The 15,036-nt window shown below is 38.7% G+C and overlaps 1 protein-coding gene across 1 annotated transcript in view; it reads left to right on the forward strand.

Moving 5' to 3' along the window:
• The window catches only part of XKR8 (XK related 8), a 34,813-nt gene that overhangs the window by 14,089 nt on the left and 5,688 nt on the right, over nucleotides 1-15,036 (forward strand). The gene's annotated exons all lie outside the window — the stretch shown is intronic.

Raw genomic sequence — 15,036 nt, forward strand, 5'->3', positions numbered from 1 at the left:
GCCAACATGAGGGAACTCTGGCTGACAAAGTTCACAGATGATTGCAAGTTGGGAGCTATTATTAACTCCCCAAGTGATGTTGACATTCTACAGAAAGGCCTCAATGAGACCAGTGAATGGTGTCAGAACCACGGCCTTAAGCTCAATGCCAAAAAATGTCTTCATCCCCTTTGGGAAAAAAATGGTTCCCTTGAATTACCACATTGATGGTAGTCCACTGAACACAGAAGCTGTTATAAGAGGTCTGGGAACACAGGTTGACAGCAACCTCTCTTTTGACCACCACGTTGCCACTGTGGTCAGAAAGTCCTTCTATGTGGCACATCTCATTACTAAGGGTTTTGCATCCAGGGAGAAAGAGGTCATTGTCTCCCTGTACTCTTCCCTCATTAGGCCAATCATCGAGTACAGTGCCCCATTTGGCATGTACCTCACTAGACACCTGCTACAACTGGAGAAGGCTGCAAAAGTACCTCACGAAGAGGATCCTAGGCCTTAAACACTTGTCCTATATGGACAGACTCAAAAGACTCCAGCTATTCTCTGTCTCATATCGCCTACTTATAGGCGATCTCCGCTTGACTTACAAAGCCATGTCTGACCCAGCTCTGTTAGAAATGCTATATCTAAAGAAATCCCATTCCCTCCGCACCATATGCTCCAGAGACCTCAACCTCATTACCACAATCAACAGAACATGCTGGAGGGACAGGTTCATAACCCAGAGACTGCCCATGCTATGGAATAGACTTTCCATACATGTCAAGCAGAGCACCTCACTGGCCCTCTTCAAGAGAAATCTTGATGAGTGGATGGGAAATAGACAATTCACCCCGGGGATCACTCCAGTGGCTCTACTCAACAGAGGCACTAGGAACTAAGGTTGGGTGGCACGATGCCAGGGTAATCCTATGGGCTAGGCTTGTAAAGGCTCCAGGGCCATTAGCCTAGTACACATCTATGAACCTATGAACATATATATATAATATTTATTTATTTATTTTTAGGGCAACAAGTCCACCTACACCCTGGATGTGGGGGGAAGCCTTCACACCCCCAAAACATTATATATACCAACACCAAGATTGCCATAGCTTGGAGAAAATGGAAAACTCCAAGGCACAGTGATGTCTGACTTGTGCATGTAAGTTCACATTTTTTGCTCATTTAGTCTCACTGTTCTGGGACTTACAGTAACAAGTCTCAGAATTTCAAACAGTTGCAGTCAAGTGAAGTAACATATTCTCATAATGTCTGTGGTTTGTGGGGTGGTAGTAACCACAAGTCCACAGTATACAAAGTTTGTTCACTTGTGCATTTTAACTGTGAAAAATAAGAATGCACATGGGAACACACTGTCTAATATTACCTTGACAGATGTCAAAGTACCTATGAGTCTTGCAGAAGCTTGGTCTGATAGTTTCTTCAGAGGATTAGGAAGCTGGTAAAAATTTAAAGTGGCATGATTAAAAAAAAACTGGGCAGAAACTGACCACTGTATGTAGAGTTAGGAATTATCTTTTCCAGATAGCTGTTAAGGGCAGCAATCTGCCCCTCTTTGCAGGTGCAGTCATAAATGTATTATCCCAATAAGATCCAAGTCAACTAACTAGGCTGTACAACAGACTAGCAAGGTTACAAGATGGATTGAGGATTTACCATTGTGTTGTCTTACTTGATCTGAGATGGACAGGCTTCCAGTTGTAGACTCCAATGTCTCTAAAAATTCTCCACATTCTAGTTAGTCTGTTAGAGCCATAGGCACTGAACAGGACTGTGCCATATGCTTTATGATCACTCAGGTCTGCAGATGAGCACAGTCTAAATGAAACTGAATCCTGTAAGTCAAGAACCAGACAATGTCAAGGTAGTGCTGCTCAAAGGTAGGGGTTTAAATGGCATACTGCATGACCTTGTGGTCCTCCTATATTTTATTTATTTATTCTGTTTACATTTATTTACCCGGAAGGTCTAACTGAGCCTGAAGCCCATTTTCAGTGGAGGCCCGGGGAGAAAAGCTCCACAGCAGTGTAAGCAAAATAAAATAACTGGATAGTACAATAATATACATATAGTAAGATGGAGAATACATATCATCTAGTTAGTCTGTACAAATTAGTATTCAATACAGTTTTCTAGTAGATACAGGTTCAAAAAGAAAAACACAAGAATTTCAGTGAAGATCACGGTGAGAAAAATAAAATTAGTACTGTGTATGTATTAAATAATAGTTATAAACAAGTTAGATTTCATATATATATTTTATATATATATATATATATATATATATATATATATATATATATATATATATATATATATTATATATATATATATATATATATGTGTGTGTGTGTGTGTGTGTGTGTGTTTTTGAGTAGAAATAAACACTGAAGAGAGGGAGAAAATGAGGTAAGGAGTAGACAGAGTACATACATGTATGTATTGTTACAGAAACTTGGTTTGAAAGTGCAAACATTTGCACCTAACACATCTTTAGACCTGATGGAAATTGCTGTGGATTATCCATATTTGTTAAAAGCCATAGTACCTCAAAGCAGATTCCTATAGACTGCCAAGGTAGACTTGAGATACAAATCACACTAAACACCAACTATCAGATCATAGCATGTTGTGAGGCACCCCCTCTGAGAATCATATTTGATTTCTAAATATACTGGGTGAACTTCATACACACAGGAACTCCGTCATGCCTGGAAACTTCAAGTACTCTTTGATAAAGTGGGATATCTATACCTCCCAAGTAGGTTATGCCCAAAAATTCCTTGATTTCATAAATAAGAAACAATACTTTGTATAAGCATTTAACATTGTTTTTGTTTTAGGATGGCAAAACAACTTTGGACAATAAAGAAATGAGATGGTAATAGATGTTGAATGCATTTATACCCCAATGACTTAATGATGTTGTAAATTATAAGTGTATCTTAACAACAAAACCGTTCAGGCAAGCATTAAAATAGTTTGGTAATTTTATGAGTGATTGCTATTGTGAATTTGGTTCCTGAAGATGATATGATTTGAATTGTGTAGTATTTAGAATATGTGTTTTGAATGTTGAAAGAATCTGATTAAGTTTGAGAAATTTGAGTCTGATGACAGTGCTTATTCATTAAATATTATAAAATGCCTTCCATCACGGACTTCCAGTATGTCAGCAAGCATGTAGACATCCTCAGGTCATTGCTCCCTATCCCCTTGATATAATTATTAATATATAGTTGGGTTTCACCGCTAAGGGGGCTTGTGATTGTACTAAGTAAACTTTGGATAGCTGATTTGAATTTGTAAGTTTATGAATTGCAAATCTTGCTGAGCGAAAGTTAAATATTCACACTTTTCTCCAACACAACCTCGTGGTGGCCCTGCCAAACAGTAAGTGCCTCAAAGAACACTGATACAATGAGTTTGAGTACTGGAATTGTGGAAATATAGACAAAAATTCAACTCAGTTATGCTTGAAATGCAGAAGTATCTGCAGGGCCCAGAAAATAATATCAATCACCTGCTGATTGGTGCATTTAAGGTTTTGGGTCTGTCTGCACTCTGCACGGACATGTACACACACTTCATTTAAATCAAAAATGTTCTCCAGGATAGATGTTTATATTGCACAGAAGCAGTTAGCCCCTTAATGTATTAGGCTCATCTATGCCTCTATTCACTTACCATTGCAATGGACTCCAGCTCCTGTCTTCTTTTGCTTGGAAGCGTAGTGCTTTGTAGGGAAGGAGAGGTGTTTCTAGAGCTGGAAGGTTTATTGAAAGCCTCTGGCCAGATGAGACATAAGGATACAGAAGAGGGAGCAAGACTAAATAAGCTTCAAACACAATTGTTGGAGATTTAGGGAGATATGAACAAATGTGTAGTAGGACTAGAGGACAAACACCAGGACTTGTGCACACAAATAGATGCCTTGTTGCTGTACAAAATGCAACAGGCCCTACATCCCCTAAAATTAAAAAAATTTGATCTCTCTCATTCAGATGTTAAGTATTTAGCTTAGACTTTGCCAAAAGGAAACAAAAAAAAATGAGACCCTTGTTCTGAGAAAATAAACTCACCTGTCATTGACATAATGTCATAATTTGTTGCTTACTGCTCTTAATTGTATGCTGACTCATTTGATCAGTGTCTTTCTTTAAAAACTGTTAAGAGTTATATTAGATCACTGTCTTTGACCCAGTTGTCACAAGAAGCCCAGGACCTTTTACAATAGCCAGTAACTGAGCAAGAAGTTATTTCTGCCTTGGATAATCTTGACCACAGGTAAAGCCATAGGCACTGATGGACTTTCTTTGGAAGTTTATACATGAGGTAGACAGAATTTTGTTAAAATATTTGCACAGGTAAGAAATAATGTATTAAGAGGTCCCCCTTTTTCTTAGAAGGAAGCTGTAATTTCAGTGATTCTTAAATCAAGTAAAGATCCCTCCCTGCTATCCCCTTACAGACCAATTTCAGTACTGAATCACGATAACAAGTTGTTTATGGTTATACTATCAAGTAAACTGGTGCATATACTACCCAGCATACCTCTCACCTGATTTTTGCCTCCTATTTTTGTTCTGTTTCTCATAAAATTGGGGTTTTCTGACAAATCAGCGGGAAGTCGGTGAGAATTGAAATTGGAAAATAATGAAAGATTTTTGAGTTTCTGACTTCATATACATCAGAAAATTACTGCTAATGCAAAACCTGTTATTCTGTCAACTTGAGCAGTATTTAAAAATTCCCTATTTTTGGTCCTTTTCCCCTCATTATTTATGGCTTTGCCCAGATTTCTTGCTCTAAGAGGTTGAGGGGTATGCTACCCAGTTTAATCCACCCAGATCAGACTGGATTCATTCATGGAAGGTCCACTTTTGACAATCTTATTAGAGTTGTTTTGTTGATCGAAAGTGTTGATAGTACTCAGAATAGTTTGCTATTAGTCAGCTTTGATGCAGAGAAGGCATTCAATCAAGTAAGCTGGGATTTTCTGTGGGAATTGTAATACTCCTGGAGGTTTTCTGCTGCATGGGTTAAATAATACAAGCTATCTGTACCAATGTCATTGCTAGAGTTAAACTGAATAAGTCTCTGTCAGACTCTTTATCCAGTACAGTGCCCCCCCTCTCCAATGTTTGCTCTGCATTTAGAACCCCCTGTCCAGGGATACTGATTGGGGGAACAGAACACAAACTTTCCTTATACACTGATTATCTCTTAATTTATTACATAACCCAGGAGACCAACTTCCTTTACTATTTCAGATTGTATTTCAGATAGTTAGGCGATATGCTTGGTTATAAGAATTAATTCAGAGAAAACAAAATTAGTTAAAATTAATTACACTACTACTTTAATTGTTTTCTGTAATTACTTTTTTTTTAACGAGGACCAATTACATCATGCATTTGGGACTGAAACTGGGGACCATATGTTTCTGCATCTCTTTCCAGTACTTTTTTTTCCCCTGAGATACTGATAAAAAAAATCAAAGGTTTCTGTGACTGATGGAAGTTAATTTTGTTTAGATCACATGAAGTAACTTACAACCATATCGTGGCATATCCTGCCATTACCTTTATAGGCTTCCCAAGCATTACCTTTTCCTGCCCCTAAACAGTTTTGGAAAATGGCCAAGGCAATGCTAAGTAAGTTTATTTGGGAGGATAACCACAGACACACACACACACAGACACACACACACACAGACACACACACACACACACAGACACACACACACACACAGACACACAGACACACTCTCACACACACACACACACACACACACACACACACACACACACACACACACACACACACACACACACACACTCTTTACCTACTGAGAGTGGAGATTTGGGCCAGCCTGATTTAGAATTATACACTCTGGTGGCAAGACTGAAGATGTTTGGAGAGCTGATTCTTCCAGTAAAAGAGGCTGTATGGTATAAAGTGCTTGCTCCTACTCCACAGGCTAAAGTGAAAATATTTAACATGCTGTTAATTTAAGAAGGATTCACAGTTTAAAGCTTAAGTAATTATGAAGGCACATTAGGAGTGTATTGGAGGGCAATAAGAATGCAGCAAATAGCAGCTGGATAAAAGATCTTTTGCCAACAGGGAATGAAGTTAACTGGGGAATCTGGTTTTGTAAGGTTCGTCAGTTGTTACAAAGATGTGAGGGTTTCTATTGGGAACAGGTAATTGAAGAGAATACACCACAAACTTGGAACTCTTTTTTTTTTTCAGATGTTGTATAAATTTAAGGCTTATGAGAGAGAAATATATCTGAGGTTCATCAACAGACTTAATACCATTAAAATATTGTGTACTCTGGAATCAGGCACAGATAGATATAGTGGTTACTGGATATTCTGCCATGACTGGCCATTAACAACCAGCTTGTCCGTTGTAAATGCCAGCAGATATCAATAGAAAAACGTCCAGTCATCTGGACTTTCTTCTGTTAATGTATGATACGGCTTTCCAGGTCGAGAAGTACGAAATTTGAAATCCAGACAGTTTAGAAATGTGAGAAATTCTCTCTTGTACCACCAAGCTGTCCAGATTTCAAACTTGTTTGTTTTCTTTTTAAACAGAATAAATAAAGAAGCAATGGTGATCTTTTCGCCGTTGCTTCCTTTCCAAAGCACTGATGTGTTGTTGATGATGATGTTTAAACTTGGGAACGTAAGTCCCATACTCATGCCCAGTGCATCAAAAATACAGCAGGATACCTAAAAGAATGGAAGAACACCACATAGACGTTATACAAAGACATTATTTAAGAAATGTAAGGTTTTTTTTCTTAAATAATGTCATTGTATAATAGCAATAACCAGCTCCTGGGTGTGGTATATTAAAGATTTACCCATGGTTGCCTTTGTTTAATCACGAGGGCTTTGCCCTTGTGAGTAAACCACACCAACCATGGGTAATTCTTCAATATACCACACCCACTCATTGGTTATTATTATATTAGATTTCTGTTAAAAGAGGATAATTAACATCATATAGATAAAGCTTAACCCCTGCAAAGGTGGGGAGGTGTGCTGTATGGCACAGTGGTGCAGTGGTAGCATTGTCGCCTCACAGCAAGAGGTTCTCTGGTTCGATTCTTGGCTAGGGTGCCTTCTGTGTGGAGTCTGCATGTCCTCCCTGCGTTCATGTGGGTTTCCTCCGGGTGCTCCAGTTTCCTCCCACAGTATAAAGACATGCGTCTGGAGCATTTCTCCCTAGGCCTCCGCTGAAAATTGGCTTTGTTCCAAGTCAGACTTTCCCTGTAAACAAATGAAAAATAAATAAGTTGGCCTGGGAACAACTATTACAGATTCAGATTGAAGGAAGTCACTGGAGGAAATTGTTATCGATACCTACTGTAGATACGCTACAAGATTTTGTAAGTTTCATTTTTTTTTTGGTTGGCAATGTCAGTTCAAATATTTTTATGCACCTTCTAGGTTGTATAGATTATTCCTGGATAACTTTCCCACTTGTTGGCATTGTCCTACAGAAACTTTAGGAGACCGGTTGCATGTGTTTTGGGAGTGTTCAGCACTCAGTGTATTTAAAGAGATTATTCAAGAAATTTGAAATAGGCTTTGGCCCAATCAAATACATCTCTCAAGGGAACTCTGTTTTTTAGGAGTTACAATACCATTCCCCTTTACCTAGATTTTAATTTAATCATAGTTCTGCTAAATACTGCATTATCAAGAAAAGGAAAATTACAACCCCCCACCCCACCCCACCCCTACATTTACAGACTTTGTTTCATTAATGGAATCTCCTTCCATTTTGAAAGTGGCATCGTCTATTCCACATGTTGAGGAAAAATGCAGATAAATGATCTATATGGACTGTATTTATTACCGGTAATGTGGAGAGTTTTAAAAACCTATATAAGTAATTGAATCATTGGACCATGTTCTCATTCAAATATTGTTCTGTTTCATTTAAATTACTTATGTTAAGTTGTGATTTTTCACTGTAATAAAATTTGCAAATTATAAAAAAAAAAAAAATCCCTCCCATCATATTAGGATAATTTTTTTGTCATTTTAATTATATTTTGTTCTCTGCAAATAAGTCTCATAATTGGAACAAAACTTTGTACTTGAAATATGATGCTCGGTATTTGTGTATTATATCTTTGTACCACTGCAGCTGACACCCAAGCAGTGACTAAAATTGGTCCACTTGGATGAGAGCATTACCCAGGTTTACACATTTAATACATACTTAACATACATACATAAAATAAAGTAATGAATGAATAAATATCTGATATGGTCTAGTTCATCCCATACTTCAAAGAATCTCGACACCAGTGAAACTAGCTGTTCCACCTTTCCCATGATACGTTGCAGACTGCCATCTTAGTCCATACCTTGTTTGAAGTTCATCCTGTTTAGACAAGGACAGAAATAGTCCCAGGTATCCTTCTTTCTAGACACGTGTTGACAGTCTTTTGTGTGTGATTCTTTGCCAGTTTATTCCACAGTTATTTCAGTATTCTTCTTCTCTGAATTCTGGAGCAGCTCTCCTTCCTTCTGGCTAGTTTTGTGCTGTTAGCCTCCACTTTTTCTGGTTGCTATATTGTGTAGTGAGCAAGTTTATGAAAATGTATCCATCTCTAACCATTTCTAAAGCACCTTCTGTTTAGTTGTTTTGAGTTATTTTTGGGTTTGGAGAAGGCAGGTTTCTCTAAATGCATTTTTATGTGCATAAACTGTTCCTCTCAGGGAAAACCTGTTAAGAATGCTGTTCTTATGGAAGATTTGCCAAAGGTTTTGCAAACAGATCAAAGGACCTATATCAATGGGCATTGATAAGTTGATTTTTTAAAAGTCCCTTTTCTAGCAGAGATTCTGGGGACAGTCTACCTGGTCAGCGTTAAAAAAAAGTAGGAATTCCTTCAAGGATTATTCTAATTAGCTTTAATTAAAAAAGGAAAGAGTCTTAGAAATTCAGAGAGGTCTCCTCTCTTTCCCATCCAAACCTTGTAGGAAAATGTACAGGATGTTTTCTAGTGATTCTGTAATGTCAAAATTGGCTCTAAAAGTGGTGGAAGATCTGCGTCCCAGATCAGGTTAATTTCATAGAAAATGCATCTTTTCCCTTATGAGGGTTTTTCATTCTAGCTCCCAGGTTGTCTGTCATTTAACATACACCATGAGAAGCTCTCCAGAGCCATACTTCAGGCCCAGATGGATCAGGGCCTCTTCACACTCTTGTCCTTTGCAGGGCCAGAGGAGGATGGTGCTCTCAAGTCTGTTTTAACTGCCTCCTTATCAACCCCTGTTCTGGTGCAGATAAGATTGAGGCTGCTCCATTCCCCAGCAGGTGTCTGTGCTGATCAGGGTGGATCTGTCTGGGCCAGTGTTGCTATAGGAAGACCATTTTAATCCATTCTACTCAGGCATACATAAACACACACAGATGTGCCCACCAGTGATATCCACTCTCTTGATTCTGTGTACTTCAAATGTCTGATGGTCACAGTAATATATTTCTGCTGACTCGTTTTCGATGCTGGTCTCAAGGTATGAAATTTCTACTTTCAAAAGTGGGTCATCATCAGCTTTGGCACTTGTGTCTTCAGCACCAAGGCTCAACATTTGTTCCATGTCTGCTTCAGTGCAGGTTAAGCTTTCAGGGTCAGGGATTCTGGGATTGCTGTAGTTGTTGGCAGCAGGCACTGTGCTGATGTTGTAGCCATTGTTGCAGACGTCTCCTTATCAGCTTATGTCAAGGGTGATCCAAGTCCTTGTTTCTGCCAGGGCCCAATAGCAAGAAAACGTACAAAGACAAACAAACACATTTATTTAGTTTGGGCATTGAAGAATGGGATGGACCCCCTTTCTGTCCCTTTAGTCCTTGAGTACTTCACTCACATTTTTGATACTGGTGTGGGCTTCTCCTCCATTAAGGTCCATGTGGAAGCCCTATCAAACTTCCATTTTTGCAGACAGAATTATTTACTACCCCCCTTAAAATGTGCAAGACCTTCCTCAGGGGAGCTTTTTTGCTGAGGGAGCCAATTCTGTTTGTTTTGAAGAAGCTTACATAATCTTCTTTTCAGCCAGCTACTAAAGTAAACCTGTTTCTTTCCTCTCCTTGAAGGTCTTTTTTGAGTAGCAATCACATCAGTGAGGCAGATTTCTAGGCTACAAGCCTTATGTGTGTTACCTGTTATTATCTCATTTTTCATGGGGACAGGGTGGCCTTGCATATTAATCCCACCTTCATGCCAGAGGTGGCTACGGAGATGAGCATTAACCAGTCTGTTTACTTTCCAGTGTTCTTTCCTAATCATACCAATAAAGGTGAATACCTGTTACATTGTTTGGTTGCCCATAGGATCATACTGAAGAATTCACGAAGGATTCACAGTGATCTCCATTGCCGCTATCGGATTGGGCATAAAAGTATCCAGTTTCACACTGTTCTTGTGGCTGTGTGATTCTGTCAGATTCATATGAGAAGCATGGCAAATCCTTATTTAATGAACCTAAAACACATTCTTCTACAGCAGACAGCAGTAGTGACTTCTGATGTCTTCCAGAATGCTTTCAGTTACTCCGTCTGCACAGGTGCTATACAGGCTTCACTGGGCATGTTTACGTAGTATAAGTTAGCTGTAATATCCAGGGCTTGGTAATCATTTAGAACCACTGTAGTTCAAGGTAGGCTTTCATATGACCAAGCAGGTAGGTGTTCTGAGAACCCTACAGTTGCAGTAAAGGATGGTGAACTCGACTGTATCAGATTCAGAAGTTATCTACGTATCATAATGGTAAGACTACGTGGTTGTGGGTGCATCCTCCTTTATATTCCAACCCACCTTCTCCTAGCCTGGCAGGAGAGGTCATAATTGTCTGGATAGTGATTGGGGTAGCTGTAGCCACTCCAGCCGGTATTCCTAGGTGTGGAGTAAGGTGACAAAGTGCAGTGTATCATGGGTAAGGCGAAGGAGCGAAAGACTAGGAAAGTATTACTGTTGTCAAGGAGACAGATAGCTGGTGTTTTAGTCCTTGGAGTAGAGGAGAATGAACCGTGATCATATGTATTTGCAGCTGTGGTAAGTCCATAGCTTTTGCTCCTCGGTTATTCCCTTTTTTCAGTCTAAACCAATCAGAACTTAACTTTCAGGTTTAAACCAAAGTGTGTAAATTCATACTGAGTAAGCATTAATTGACATGTAACAGTAGGGCTTAACAGCATGAACGTTGCAACAGGAGTTGGATCAATCAAAAAATAATAATGTATTTATAAAGAAGTGACACAGGATTTATAGTCTTTTTCATAGAATTATGTTTTTGGCAAAAGTATTGTAATCTGACTGCAGTTTGTGTACTCACACACTGACTCAATGCAAACTTTCTCAGTTTTTTTAAATATGAATGATTTTGATGTTAAAACATGTATCAGGGTCTTAAACTTGTTGATATATTAGCATGGAGTGTTTTTACTTTTATGCATGAGTATTTTGCTGTACGTGCCTTTTTTTGAAGCAGAAAATGTTTTTCCCTTTGAGGAACCTCTTGGAAATGCATGCTCATTGACTATATTTTTAACTTTTTATGCTACAGTGTCAAGGTCATAACTTACAGTATGAAAATTATTTTTGCAGTAAGTATTTTTAAAAGCAATTAGAGAAATGGTATTCTAACATACTACTACTAATAATAATAAAAATACTACTGCTACTATTACTACTACTACTAATTACTACTAGTACTACTGCTACTAGTACTAATAATAATTAGATTCTGAAAATAAACAAAGGAAAGCCACATCTGTAATTGATTTGATTATATTGGTTAATCCCATTCCAGCGTAATTGTTCAGCTACTTGTGCTGAGGTCTTGGCTCTCTGACTTTATCCAGGCCCAGAGGACTTGTGTAACAGTAACAGCAGTAGCTCTTTTGACTCTTTTCAGACCCAGAGAAATTCTGTATCATATACATTTTAAAATTCTGATGAAGCCAATAATGATTGGCGACTTCAAAGCAAAGGGGAGAGGCTGCAAAATGCAACTGAAAGGGGTACAGCTAACTGAAATGAGATTGTGTTGTATCACAACAGGGCAATGACTGTTCATCTGTTGCTTGCACACAGTCAGTCACTTTCATCAACAAACTACTTCTGTATCCACCTATTATAGCTACATTAGTGACCATATACCTCTCAAATGTCATATTAAAGGTCTACAGAACATTAAAAGCCTTGCCAAAAATATTCCAAATTCCCCAGTGTGATCAAGTAAAAAAAAAATCAAAGTAATAGTCACAGGTCTAGCATGGGGATGGTTTTAAAGGCCTTGCAAGGTTCATATTTCTTGCTCCTTACCAGTAGCCTTGTTAACCTTTTCAAAAAGCTAAATAACTCCATCAGGTGGAGCAGGCATGGTCTGCTTTATACAACGTCAAACTCGTGTACATCCAGGGATATAAAGTCACCTTCTCAACAGACATCCAGGTATGTTGTCAGGACCCATGGAACTGGTATTTTTTTAATTTTGGAAAGTGCCAAAAGGATTTGGTCCAAAGTGATTTTGGGGGAGGGGAGTGACAGCTGGGAGGGTGCATTGAGTGAATTTAGAAAGTAATTTGTCTAGGAGTACTAGCAATGTCCTCCTTGTCAGGTAAAGTAGTACCATTAGAAATAAGTTCAGTACAGAACTGCATGTTACTGCTAAGCTTCCTAATATAGCTGACGAAGACCATATGATTCTTTTGAATAAGTTTCCACTCTAAATTCACAGTTGGCCTTGCATTTACCAATAGTAAGTTTGAGGGATTTATTACGATTTGTAAATTCCTTTTACAATGATGAAGGTGTCATCTTTTACAGATCACAAAAAACTTTTACTTATAAAGTTTGTTGATGTGGTAGTTCCCCCTGTGGGTTTAGTTTTAAATTTGCCATTATGCTTGCATCAAACTGGTACAGAAGCATCAATACGTCTATCCAAGAAGAAATAAAATTCACAGGAGTAGGCAGAACGTTTTGAACATACTTAAGTACATGTAAGCCAGTTTGCTTGGATAGTTTGTCACACATAAGAAAGTTATTTGATTCCGTTGTTTACTTTTCTAACTAAAGTATTTGTCATGCTTTGAGGGGGTCATATACTGAGTACTATGATTCTCTGTAATATGATTATTTTTTTGAGTGTAATTTAAGACTTCAACCATTTGCAGCTTTGTATCATGTTGAATGTGGTGAGAGACCATGGCATTACAGGTAAATATAGGTACTTCTCTGCAGTTGCCAGTGGTCTGAATGTATGATAGGCTTTGTACCCTAGAATAAAGGGATTGGTATCACCACATTGGAACCTTTCTGTAATTGCACAGATGGTAATATCTTAAAGGGCTGTTTTACTCAAATGCACACTAGTACTGACACGTCAGATCAACAGCTGTTTAATTGTAATCAGATGACAGTTGGAGTTGACAGTTTCATCCACAGACTGCCTCATGCCCACCAATTCTAACCATTTTGACTGTGTATACCTCAGATGTCTGTGATCAAATGAATAAGTGTATATACATTAGCCACAGTGATATAATTTCAGCTTAATGCTGAATGTTGCATCCCCTCCAGACAGGCACATACGAGCCCACTATTTATAGTCACTGATTGTGTACACCTCAGATGCCTGATTGTGAACAGAGGTGATTAAATGCATAAATAATGGTCACAGTAATGTATTTTACTTCATTGTTATCAAACGCATATACTTCTGCATACAATGCCACCTACTGAAACCCCCACAGATGCATCCACCAATTACAGCCAATGACTAACTGTATTCATGTGAATAAATAAATACATAAATAATACCCATAGTAGTTGAAGGCCTCGGTGGTGCAGCGGTTAGAATTGTTGCCTCACAGAAAGGGGTTTTCCGGTTCGATTCTTGGCTGGAGCGTCTTCTGTGTGGAGTCTGCATGTCCTCACCGCAGTCGAGTGACGTTTAAAGACCTGCAGGTAAGTGCATGCGTGAATGGGTGTGCCTTCTTTGCAGGTTGGGCATCTGGCTGGCATCTCGGCACTGTAAAAATCCACTGCCAATCATTAGCGGACTGGTTCTGCTGTGGTAACCCCTAACCAGGAAAAGCCGAAAGACATTAGTTTAGTAATGTAAGTCAACTTGTTGCTGTCAGATAAATATAGTGCAAACCATTTTAATCCCTTCTCCTCAAGCGCACACAAATGCACATAGATGTACCCATCAGTTACAGCCATTCTTCTAACTCTGTATACTTCAAATGTCTGGTCACAGTAATGTATTTCTTCACATTGCTTGCAATCCACTGCACTTCCCATTGTACCCACCTACCTACACGTGCACACACACACACACACACACACACACACACACACACACCTTTCTTTCTCTCTCTCTCTCTCTCTCTCTGTATCTCACACACGCAGTCACAGAAAATGTTAAATTCAAAGAAAAATTACTGCTGTCTTATTGGCTGGCAGTCAGTGGAACCATTAAAGAAGAGAAGGTGTAAAAATAGTTTTTCCTCATGTTCTCGCCAGTCTAAAGCCATTCACAGATCTTTTTCTTTCATTTTCATTCAAGCTGCCTCAGGTGTTAGTCACCTGTTACAATGTGAGCCAATGAGAAATGGCTGCTATCTACCTTGGTTAGCAGTCCTACCTACCCCCATTGAATGTCTGCTCACCCCCATAAAATTGCAGGAGGACCTATCGGGGGGGTTGTTGCAGCATTTCCTATTGGGGTATACATCTAAATGATGCATTTCCTATTTGGGGTACACATCTAAATGATGGGCTGTTTAGAAAACAGCCCTGGTGAGTAAAGTAAGAACTTCTTTTTAAGTAGAAATCAAAACTCTGTGAATGAGCAGAGTAAGTTAAACTTAAAACAAATGGAAACATGTTTAAAAATAATATGTTTTCAACTGGAGGTGCTGCAGCTCAGCAAGTACTACAAGCTACCCTGAAAGATGCTACAGTTCAAAAACACCCAAAAAAGC

The sequence above is a fragment of the Protopterus annectens genome, chromosome 1.part2 (assembly GCF_019279795.1).
Source record: "Protopterus annectens isolate FY-2018-M chromosome 1.part2, PAN1.0, whole genome shotgun sequence".
Lineage (NCBI taxonomy): Eukaryota > Metazoa > Chordata > Ceratodontiformes > Protopteridae > Protopterus > Protopterus annectens.